The sequence below is a fragment of the Pan paniscus genome, chromosome 19, assembly GCF_029289425.2.
Source record: "Pan paniscus chromosome 19, NHGRI_mPanPan1-v2.0_pri, whole genome shotgun sequence".
NCBI classification, from domain to species: domain Eukaryota; kingdom Metazoa; phylum Chordata; class Mammalia; order Primates; family Hominidae; genus Pan; species Pan paniscus.
In genome coordinates, this window is record NC_073268.2 from 85,615,813 (window position 1) to 85,627,812 (window position 12,000).

Below are 12,000 nucleotides of genomic sequence, written 5' to 3' on the forward strand. Positions count from 1 at the left end.
TTTTTCCCCTAATTTGTCAACAAAGGGAAAATTCCTGTTGATGCTTTGCGTTTTGCTGTTATGACTACCATTTATGATTTGCCCTTGAAATCAGTGAACTGGTTTGGGGTAGGACGGGCTGGTTTGGGAATTATAGGAATGTTACTTGAGGCTGTCTGTGCCTGGAAGGAAGCCATGAGTAGTGAAGAGGAAATAGCTGAGATTGGCTTAAAGGAAGTGTAACCAGTGATATTTTCCCCATTCCTAAGTCAAGTCTTTGCTGTTACCGTCAATAACTGCTAACTCAGAGGATGCAACCTTAGTAATTCATTTCCTTAAGTAAGTGGATTCTACAGGCATGATGCTTACTTCTTGGCCGATATTGAAGTATCTAACAGGGCTTCAGTGGAGCTTCCATATTGTCAGTTTCTGTACCCCTGTGAGCCTCTGCTCTCCTGCTAATCTTCCCAGTCTGGGAAGTAGACTTGGACAGAGATCGATCTTCCTTTTGGCTCTATGGCATGGCATAGCTGAATCAGGAGGTTTAAATGCATAATTAAGCATCCTTGCTTTCTGATTAGCTCATGAATTGCCTCTTAATCCTTAGAGTAAAATTGGTCCATTTTGTCTCAGTTTTAGAGGTGAATTATCTAAGAAGGTAACAATATTTTTTCTTTGAGGTAGGTGTTCATTCTGTTTGTGTAGCTGAACCAAAGTTATTCTTGGGAGCAACATGACCATCAGATATGTGCAAAGCAATTTAGAATTAATTGTACAGGGTGTCATGCATTCATTATTTTCCCCAGAAGGGTTAGGCATTGTATTTTAACTGGTGTCTACAGCATCTGACTGCAGGAATTCCCTTGAGCATCTCATTTGCCCACCATCATTATCTTTTTTCCCCCTTCTGAGCTCTCCTTCAGCAAGAACTCTGTCTCTTCTATGTGCCCTGTGACACATCTTATAAATTGCTGCACCAGATTGTGATGAACCTTGATATTCATGGAAACTGCAACCCAGGTGGGAGATAACCTTTGACAGGCTCTCTCCTATTCTTTAGTGGCCAGTTTCACAAAGAGGCTGCAGGAAGCTGCTTCCAGCAGGCTGAGTCCTGAGGAGGAGACGATAACAGTGGGAGAAGCACCTGGTAACAGCGGCACTTCATCCAGGAAGAAAACAGGATCTAAAATATAAACAACATCCTTACAACACAAGTAAGTGCACAGTTCACTCTCGAGTGTGTTCGACTATATTCTTCCAAGAGTCTCATGAGAATCTTACTGAAACAGGAAGATGGTCAAAAGATGAATCGAAGTGTCAAGATTTCCAGTGGACACCATCAAAAGGATTTTTTTGTTGTTGTTGTTGATCTTTTATTTTTAAACACATGAGTATGACCAACCATGCCATATCTACAATGTCGAACTTTTTTTTTTAGCTGAATAAAAATTTAAATACCTCAGAACTGACACTATTTTAAGGGAAATGATGTAAATGGGAACAAAACAAAAAGAAGAAAGAGTTTCGATGATCCTGTCTCTCTAAAAGCATCTCTTCCAAAGCAGATGTTATCTTTATTAAACATCATAGGATTAGTAAAGATGACATTTATTAAGTGTTTGCCATTCCAGGCATTGTGCAAGGTGCTTCCTGGGTAACATCTCATTTAATACTCTGGAAAGTTATGCACAGAGAGGGTAAGTAGCTCTCCTAGTGTCTCACAGCTAGTAAGTGATAGACCCAGGACTGAGACCCAGGCAGTGTGGCTCAGAGCTGGCTTGCTTGTCCTTTACACTCTTGCCTATCTGTACCATTTATACATTTTAATAAGAATTATATTGATAGAACCATTTATACATTTTAATAAGAATTGTATTGATAGAGGCATGAGGCAGAGAAATTCTAGGCAGACAGGGGTGGGTCCCTGGCAAAATCCCACCTTCAAGTCGAAAATCCTGAAACCCGTGGCCCAAAAGTGAGAATTTCTATCCCTATTTGCTCACTCTCTCTCAACTGGTTCTTTCTGAATAATGTCTTTCTAACAATCAAATATTGCCTTTTCCAAAACTACCTATGGCCTGCCAGGATCCCCATCTTGTGCCTATGAAGACCCCAGACTCAGTCAGTAGAGGAGAGAAGTGGCTTGACTGGAGAGAGGTGACTTGACTTCAGGGGGATGGCTGGACTTTGGAGGAGAGATAGTTTAACTTTGGAGAAGAGCCAGCCAGAGCCAGCCAGACATCAGGGAAGATTATCTTCCCTTCCCGTCCCCTCTCAATCGTCCGAGAGCCATTTCCATTGCTACATAAAATTCTCTACCTCCACCAACCTTCAAGTGTCCGTGCAACCTAATTCTTCTTGGATGCCAGACAGGAGCTTGGGACCCACCGAATGCAGGTACCCAAAAAAGGCTGTCACACTGGCTCTTTGTTTTCACTGGTGGAGGGCAGCTGCCCCACACAATGAGTCAAGGAATCTACTGAGCTGATAACACGCTGCCGTCCATGGACGGCGGAGCTAAGAGAGGATTGTAACATGCCCTCTGGGGCTTCACGGGTCACAAGCACCCCCACCCTGGCATTGCCACGGGGCCTGCATGGAGCATGCTCCTGCCAGCACCCAAAGCGGCTGTCTGGAACACTCACTCACTCATGTACTCCCTCCCACAATAGGTTGAGTGCAGTGGGCCAAATAAACAGGGCACCTCTGTTGCAAGTCCAATGGAGGGGTCGAGAAAAACTCCTGCATCAGTATTGTGTCCATACTCTTTTAAAAAGACCCTGTGGCTGGTAAATAAAAAGCCATGATCAGTATGCTAATTTTGTTTCTTCAAATTATCAATGTCTCTTTAGTTGTAGACCAAAACACCAATAACATTTCATGCCAAAAGCCATTTCCTTAATATTTCTATGGCCTTCAGTCGATGCCACTACGTAGTTTTTAAGGATCAGGCCCAAGACCTTTTGCTATCAATTATCAAGAAAAATCTGCTGGGTGTGATGGCTTATGTCTGTAATCCCAGCACATTGGAAAGCCAAGGTGGGCAGATTGCTTGAGTCCATGAGTTTAAGACCATCCTGAGTTTGTCTCTACAAAACAAAAATAAAATAAAAAGAAAGAAAATGAAAAGTAATATCTCTACTTTAGAACTTCTTTGTAGTTTCCTTGTTTATTGCAAGGAAAAGAAACTGAGGCAGAAGACAAATTGAGAAGGGAAATGTCAAAAGTAAATGTGTCATTCTTACCTCTGAACAGGTATAACTATCATGAGTTTTTAAGAATGGTGTACATCCAAGCTGGTTCCTGTTATTCAGAGCAGAACCCTCCTATGACTTCAGCTGTTTCTTCAGTTGGATTGCCACTGACAGTTCTGGGACGACCTGAAATCTCTAGAGATTAAGTCTTTCAGAACTAGATGTACCTGACCATCTTGAAAATGCACCTGCCCACCTGGTCCAATTAGAAAAGTTACTATTTCAACAAATAGCACATTTTTCTAAAAAGAAATGGGATAAAGTAGCTCAAGATTTTAAGACAGGTGCTAAATTCTATCTTGTTGTAGTCATCTTCATGTTATTAATTCATCCATTCATGTAGCAAATGTTTACTGAATATGTGCTGTGTACCAGGCATTTTTCCAGGGTTGAATGCAGCAGTGAACCAATATAAAAACTGCTGTCCCCCAGTATCTTATATTCCAGAGTGTTATTAAGTGGTCTACATTTTATTTCTACTCAATAACTGTAGATCAAAAGAACAAATGATGGAACATGATAATAATAAAAATATAATTGCTTTGTTAAATTTTCACAGGTATTAGCAGTGTGCCAGGCACTTTACATGTATTAGCTCCTTAATCTTTACAAGAAATTTATGTAGGTTTTAATTTACAAGAATGACTAAGTTTTTGATTCAACCAAATACAATTATTATTCCCATTTTAAAGATGAAGAAAAAGAGAAATCCACTCCACAACCAATGAACAGATTTCCTAAATATCATGTAGATAAATGTGTTGGAACTGGGGTTGAAACGAAGGGGCCCCTGACTCCAAGTCCACATGATCTGTCACCATGCTCTACGAATCAGAAGGGTATAACTTACAATTAAATATGTCCAGGTGAATAGAATATTAGTTTAAAGGAAAATTGGCAACCGTTAATGTAATCACTCTAGATGTTAATACAATATAGCCAGCTCCCACTGGCTTAAGTTTATTTTCATCATCATCTTTATATGCCAATAGCATTTAGCCCTTGTAATGATTTTCAGGTGCCAAGATAAGCTCTGGAGAAAGAGCTTCCTTTTGCAGTGAACCCAGTGAATCATTTATCCTTCCCCTAAGATCTGGAACTATTTTAAGTACCTGACTTCCAGTGAGTGTTGTGGAGATTGACAGGGGTGCTGGTTGTATTTTGCACAGTTTTATTAACTCACCCACTCTGACTTTCCCCAAGGCACATCAGTAAGACGAATCTATCTACAAAAGGTTCCTTGTGACTCTTTTATGTGGAGTATGCCTGATTCTTGCAAAAAAGCTAAAGGGCCTTAGTTTCCTGCAGGAAATCTGTGACTAAATCCAGGACCTAGAGCGGAAACATTAAGTGTATCGTGGGAGAAAAGGAAAGCAAAGTGCTAAAGTTGTTACTCTGAACAGAGGATATCGGAGCATCCTGCAAAAAACTTCCTGTTTAGCCAGGAGACTAGAAAACAAGATGAAAAACACTTAACTTCAATGACTATTGTGTAAATATATTTTTATACTTTCATTATCTTGGGCAGGGCTTACTCACAAGAACTCATGGTTTCCCAAGGTGGAGAGTTAGTCACTGAGTCACACCCAGCCTCCCATCTTCCTTGTTTTGACGGCCACACTAAGACCTTGTGTCATTTGTGTAGGCTATCCCTAGGCCTGTACCACATCCTATGCTGAACTTTCTTCCCGGAATGTGCTTCCTTCAACTTGTATTAAACAGCCTGTGGGACAGATTCAGAGAATGCATGGGAAATAACCTGCCTTCAGCTATCCTGCCTCCTCCAAAATCAGGCTATGGGAACCAGTGGCTCAGTAAAGAGCAAGAAACACTGTTGGATAAATAAAACGAAGCTGCTAATTATGCTTTCTATTCTGAAACACTTTCAATGGTAGAATAAGATGAAATTCAAGAAGGAAAATTGGAGTTTGTAGGGAGTGATGGAAAAATGTAAATGATTAGAAAAAAAAATTGGAGTTTTGACTTCCTTTATTATGACAATTTTAGATACTTGGTCAAGCACATCCCAAATGATGTTATATTGTGTTAGATGTTAGAGTATGTGTTATGTGCAATGTTGTACAGGGAGTGATTCTGAAAAGAGACATTCTCAGTTGTTTTAAACTTATCTCACTGGATTATTCTGTATGGAATAAAGTAGAAATGTTTTAAATGGGAAAGAATGGAAAGCTAGTCCCTTTTTCTTTATGTTAGCTATTGAGATTCACTAGTGCATCTATCTCATAGTTGTGTGAGGGCTGTTTAGCCATCTTCCTTCCAAGATCTTCTTAATCTTCCTTTTCTCCTTCCTCTCCACCCTCCAAATCAGGATGACCTCATAATTATTCTTTTTGCTTGCACCATCAGTTCTGAAATTTCCTCATTAAAAACACTAGCAACAAATAGATAAAGACAGAGAAGCACCTTCCATATAAATCAGTAAAGATGAAAAAGCATAATTAGTGGCATGATGTGGTTTGGCTCTGTGTCCTCACCAAAATCTCATCTCAAACTGTAATCCCCAGAATCCCCGCATGTCAAGGGAGGGACCTGGTGGGAGATGATTGGATCATGGGGGCGGTTCCCCCATGCTGTTCTTGGGATAGCGAGTAAGTTCTCACGAGATCTGATGGTTTTATAAGTGTCTGATAGTTCCTTCTTCACACACACTCCTCTCTCTTACCTGCCGCCATGTAAGATGTCCCTGCTTCCCCTTCCACCATAAGTTTCCTGAGGCCTCCCCAGATGTGTGAATCTGTGAGTCAATCTCTTTCCTTTATAAATTGCCCAGTCTCAGGTATTTCTTTATAGCAGTGTGAGAATGGTCTAATACATGATCTGTCTGAAATCCTGTTTTCTCTTCTGTTCTTTCGGACACCATAGATTTGAATATAAGCTAGCTTTGGAGACAGAACCTGTTGCTACTACTTTTGTAAGATAACATTTGTTTGCTAAGACTCTGATTCTGTTCTACATATAGTTTTATATTTTCCTTGTAGTCCTTAAGAATGCTGTGATGAGTTATAATAATAGCAATAAAAATAAATCTGCCAATTGTTGAGTTCCTTTCCCTGGTTGTTAATTTTGATAACCTCTTTAACGCAATGACCTCCTCTATACCACTTTCAATGACTGTATCTTGGGCCATGTTGACAATTCGAGTTGTTCCACTTCAGAAACCCAGAGTTCCCTCTCTCTAACTCTGATCACCTAGCTTCTGGTTAACTCCTAACAGGAGCTCCTATTATACCTATTCTTTGTTCCTCTCATGACCTCTGGTCCTTTGAACATTTCTATCAGTTCCCTCTGGTCTTTACTTCTCTTCTTGCTTAGCTTAGCTTCACACATTTCATTTCTTGACTCACTTTTTTTGCCAGTATCCTAGATACCTTTGCTCTGGTTGTCATTGTTTTGTTGTTTGACCTCATGTCCACAAGACTGAGTTGTTAGTATACGTATGGTTAATCCAAGCAAGCTTCCTTCTTCCTTTAATCACATTTTTATTATTCAATTATTTTCCCCATCCTCCTCCATCCCTGATCCATTAACTCTTCTTGACATATGGCATCTGTGGATTACATTAGGGGATATTGCCTCAATCCAATTTCCACAGTTGTATTTTGACTTGAATATATCTAACCACCTATTAGATTAGGGCCATTCCTTTTGCTGTTTTCTCTACCTAGAACATTCTGCCTTCAGATTCCTAGAGAGTTTTCTCCTTTAGTTAAGTGTCATCTCATTAGCAAAGCTTCTCTGAACACTGTATTTAAAATTGTAGCACATCTTATGATAACTTTTGAGGACAAGCATCTCTCCATGTAAATAGCCTGAAAATGTAAGAGGAATGGAATAGTTAATTAAAACATGACATGCTCATAGATAAAATATAGGTAACCATAAAGATATGTAAATAAAGTATATAATTCTAAATATGCTTGGGATACTAATGCATGCATACATATATAGCTACTTCCATATTTTTTTTTTTTTTTTTTGAGACGGAGTCTTGCACTGTCGCTCAGGCTGGAGTGCAGTGGCACGATCTCGGCTCACTGCAAGCTCTGCCTCCCGGGTTCACGCAATTCTCCTGCCTCTGCCTCTGGAGTAGCTGGGATTACAGGCGCCCGCCACCACGCCAGGCCAATTTTTTTTTCTATTTTTAGTAGAGACGGGGTTTCACCGTGTTAGCCAGGATGGTCTCAATCTCCTGACCTTGTGATCCGCCCGCCTCAGCCTCCCAAAGTGCTGGGATTACAGGTGTGAGCCACCGTGCCTGGCTTCCATGTTTTTATACACAGATACGTACCAAGAAACAGACATACCTGCATTCAGGATTCTGGCTACATAGTTGTAGGGCTCTTTGCAAAATAAAAATTTGAAATCTCTTTTTCAAAAATTATTAAGAATTTGAAGACGGTGATAGGAGAGGATTAAACCAAGAATGGGATTCTTCTGAGTGTGTGGCCCTATCTGACTACACAGTGTATGCTCATAAAATCAGCTATGGATGAATATGTTGACGACAAAATTACTACAAAAAGATACGTTCAGATATTTCTTGTAGCTACCCTTTTTGATAGCATTATGGATGTTTATTATTTTTTTCCTACCACTTTTTGATACTACCTACAATTTTCTCAATGGCCATGGGTTGCTTTAATAGTCAGAAACAAGTCTGGGCATGGTGGCTCACTCCTGTAATCACAGCACTTTGGGAGGTCGAGGCAGGCAGATCACTTGAAGTTAGGAGTTCAAGACCAGCCTGGTCAACATGGCAAAAACCTGTCTGTATTAAAAATACAAAACATTAGCTGGGTGTGGTAGCATGGGCCTGTAGTCCTGGCTACTCATGAGGCTGAGGCAGGAGGATCGCTTGAGCCTAGGTCAAGGCTGCAGTGAGCCAAGATCATGTCACTGCACTCCAAAGTAAGACTATTTCAAACAAACAAACAAACAAACAAAAAGACAGAAACAAAATTATTTCTAAAGGAAAGTACGATTTTTAAAAAATCGTGCAAAGCTATGATATATTCCCTGAAATTCAACTGTGAGGTTTCCTAAACATGCATATACTTTGCTGGTGAATACTCAAAATACTTCATTTTGCAGATTTGGGTATTTCTTTTCTTTTTCTTTTTCTTTTTTTTTTTTTGAGACGGAGTCTCGCACTGTTGCCCAGGCTAGAGTGCAATGGCACGATCTCAGCTCACTGCAAACTCCGCCTCCTGGATTCAAGCGGTTCTCCTGTCTCAGCCTCCTGAGTAGCTGGGATTACAGGCGCACACTGCTGTACCCGGCTAATTTTTTGTGTTTTAGTAGAGACCAGGTTTCACCATGTTGGCTAGGCTGGTCTCTAACTCCTGACCTCGTGATTCACCCGCCTCAGCCTCCCAAAGTGCTAGGATTACAGGCGTAAGCCACAGCGCCCGGCCAGATTTGGGTATTTCTTCTACAGTTGCCTAGTAGCAACAAAATTGGTCAAAATTGATTGAAGTAGATAAAGGCTGTCTTTATTGTCCTTCTGCCTTTCATTTTTTCTCCCCATGAAGGTCTCTCTCAGCATTTCCTTTTAGCAGTCTACTAACTTCCTGTTTTCTAACACACCCCTTTTTATAAGAGAAAAAATAGTTATCATTTGTTAGAAGGTTACTATGTGTAAAGAACCACACTAAGTAAATTATAATATCTCCTTTAGTCTTTTTAACAGTCTTTTCAACTAGATAGTGTTATCCTAGTTTTATAGGAGAGCATGTAAAGGCATAGAGATTATGTATCCGTGGCTAAGGTCATAGTAAGAGACAGAGCTGGGATTAGAATTCAGGCGAGGTAGGTCAGTCTCTAAATATGGCCACCAACAATTCCTCCCATCTCTGTACCTGCCTGCAGTGTCTCAGATTAAGAAGAGGAAATTATGTCCCCACCCCTTCATATAGAATACCTTCATAACTTGCTTTGCATAATAGAATAAAATAGAAATGACTTTCTAGGACTTTGGCATTTAGGCCTTAGGATAACTGGCAGCTTCTGCTTCTTAGGCCTTGAAACCTAGCCACTATGCGGTAAGGAAATTCAGGCTAGACTACTGAATGATTGGAGACCATATATAGAGGGGTTGAGAATAAGTAGGTCATAGTGTTGCACGTGTAAACCTCACAGCCTAGTGGGGGAGACAGTTCCATAAACCAAAAACCACAAAGCATTGTAATGTGTGTTGTACTAGAGGTGAGTAAAAAATGTTGTAGAAGCCAGAATAAAGTGGTAGCCTTGTGTGTGAGTGTGTGTGTGTGTGTGTGTGTAGAATGTAGCTTCGTGGAAGTGGTGACAGCACTTGTCCCCCATCTCGAAGGGTATGCTGAGATTTCCTAGGTAGAAAAAGGCATCCCAGGCTAAGAGAACAGTATTTGCAAAGTTATGGAAATGTAAGAAAACATGACATGTTTACGAAATGGTGAGTCTATAGTACTTTCTATAGTTTCGTTGATTCTTATACTTCTAAATTTTAACTGCTTTAAAAGATGTAAACTTTCTCATTGCAGCTTCCCATGCTGGTAGATGTGGAGGATGGATGTGAGGAAAGGCTTCCTCCACTGATTGGTAGAGAAGATTTTTTTTTTTTTTTTTTTTTTTTGAGACGGAGTCTTGCTCTGTCTCCCAGGCTGGAGTGCAGTGATGCGATCTCGGCTCACTGCAACCTCTGCCTCCCAGGTTCAAGCAATTCTCCTGCCTCAGCCTCCCAAGTAGCTGAGACTATAGGTGCACACCACCACGCCCGGCTAATTTTTGTATTTTTAATAGAGACAGGGTTTCACCATGTTGGCCAGGCTGCTCCTGAACTCCTGACCTCATGATCCACCTGCCTCGGCCTCCCAAAATGCTGGGATTACAGGTGTGAGCCACCGCACCCAGCCAGGATTTGTTTTTAAACATTCATTCCTCTTAATTGATTTTTTTGTTGTGATATTTGAATGTACTGTGTTAGTTTCCCAGGGCAACTGTAACAAATGACCACAAATGTGGTGGCTTAAAAGGACACGAGATGGGGAACATCACACACTGGGGCCTGTCATGGGGTGGGGGGAGGGGGGAGGGATAGCATTAGGAGATATGCCTAATGTAAATGACGAGTTAATGGGTGCAGCACACCAAGATGACACATGTATACATATGTAACAAACCTGCACGTTTTGCACATGTACCCTAGAACTTAAAGTATAATGAAAAAAAAAAAAAAAGAAAGAAATCTATTCTCTCACAGTTCTGGAGGCCAGAAGTCTGAAATCAAGGTGTTGGCAGGGCCACGCTTCCTCTAAAGGTGCTGGAGGAAGGTCCTTTCCTGCATCTTCCAGCTTCTGGTGGCTCCAGGTGATTTTTGGCTTGTGGCAGCACCATTTCTATCTTTCTCTTGGTCTTCAATGGCCTCGTTCTCTGTGTCTGTGTTTTCTCCTCTTCTTATAAGGACATTGTCTTTGCACTTAGGACCGCTCTAATCTACGATGATCTCATCTTGAGATCCTTAATTACATCTGCAAAGACCCTTTCCCCAAATAGGGTCACCTCTATAGGTTCTGGGTAGACATATATTTTGTTGTGGGCCACCAATTAACCCAGTACATATAGTAACAAACATTTACCTTTGCTAATGGTTTATATTTAACAATAATTTTTTTTAAAAAATTCTTTGTTTTATCATTTATAAATTTCAAAAAGTTTAAAACTCTAACATGTTTAATTCCAAATGTGACTTTGGCTGGGTCTCTCTCCTAAGCAGCACTTTAGTAGATTTTTCTCAGGCAGAATGCAAAAGGTCTACATCAGAGTAGAACTGGCCCTGTGATTAGCTATGCTAAATTGAAACCTTATGAAATATAGTGTGGTTACATTAAATGGCAGTTAGAATGTGGTCTACATTATTACAAATAAATGTTTTTCATTATATTTTACTGTCAGCAAATGCTGGTATAAAACTCATTGCCTTTCCTCATATGGCTACCTTGAAGGGAGTCAGAAAATACATTGGCATCTGAGATCTTCATGTGAATTATTTTGAGAATTCCAAAGACTCCAAACTCAATTCAAAGAAACATGATGGAAATTTCATGGGCTTTTAACTGGACTTTCATCTTTGCTTCCTTTGTCAGTAAAGAATGACTGTCCTGGAACTTGAGGTTGTTGCTAGACCCCCTTCTTAAAAAACAAACAAAAAAAACCCTAAAGGTTCTATAGTTAAAGCCTCTTGGGAGGGGAAGAAGACTCACTCAGTACACAGAATGATAAAATTTTACTTGCCGAGGTAACATACATGACTTTGGACAGGTTTAAGCTGCTTTTTCATTGGAAGGAAGAGAACTTTTAGGCTTGCAGGTGCTATTTCTTTCTTCTTCCAATTTCTACAACTGGAAACTAGTCATCGTAGGGTTTTCCTTAAATAAGTCCAAGTCTACAGGAGGCAGCAGGGAGTCTATTCCACTGAAGCCTTCCTATGAGGATTGAACAGCTTCTAATTTCTTGATCATTCTAATCATCATAACCATCTGGAAGATTTCGTCATTAAACTAATAGTTGGTAATCATATTGTCCTGGCTTTCAAAATAAAACAAAATGAAAAGGGCTTCTAGACAATCCAAGCAGGCTATTTGTCGAACTGCTCTATTTATCTGTGTCGATTTCATTTATATATTTCAAACACCCACTGCCTCTAAAGTATACCGAATCATGCCCTGAAGCAATTGGTCTCATCTACAAAGAATGAGCCTGACCCATGATT

The 12,000-nt window shown here is 40.2% G+C and overlaps 1 long non-coding RNA gene across 1 annotated transcript in view; it reads left to right on the forward strand.

Moving 5' to 3' along the window:
• The first annotated feature begins 239 nt into the window (after positions 1 to 239).
• Positions 240 to 12,000, forward strand: part of LOC130540940 (uncharacterized) — a 308,776-nt gene continuing 297,015 nt past the window's right edge. Inside the window, exons 1-2 of the long non-coding RNA XR_008954979.2 lie at positions 240 to 318; positions 1,040 to 1,193. This is a non-coding gene — a long non-coding RNA (uncharacterized LOC130540940). The remainder of the gene's footprint in view (positions 319 to 1,039; positions 1,194 to 12,000) is intronic.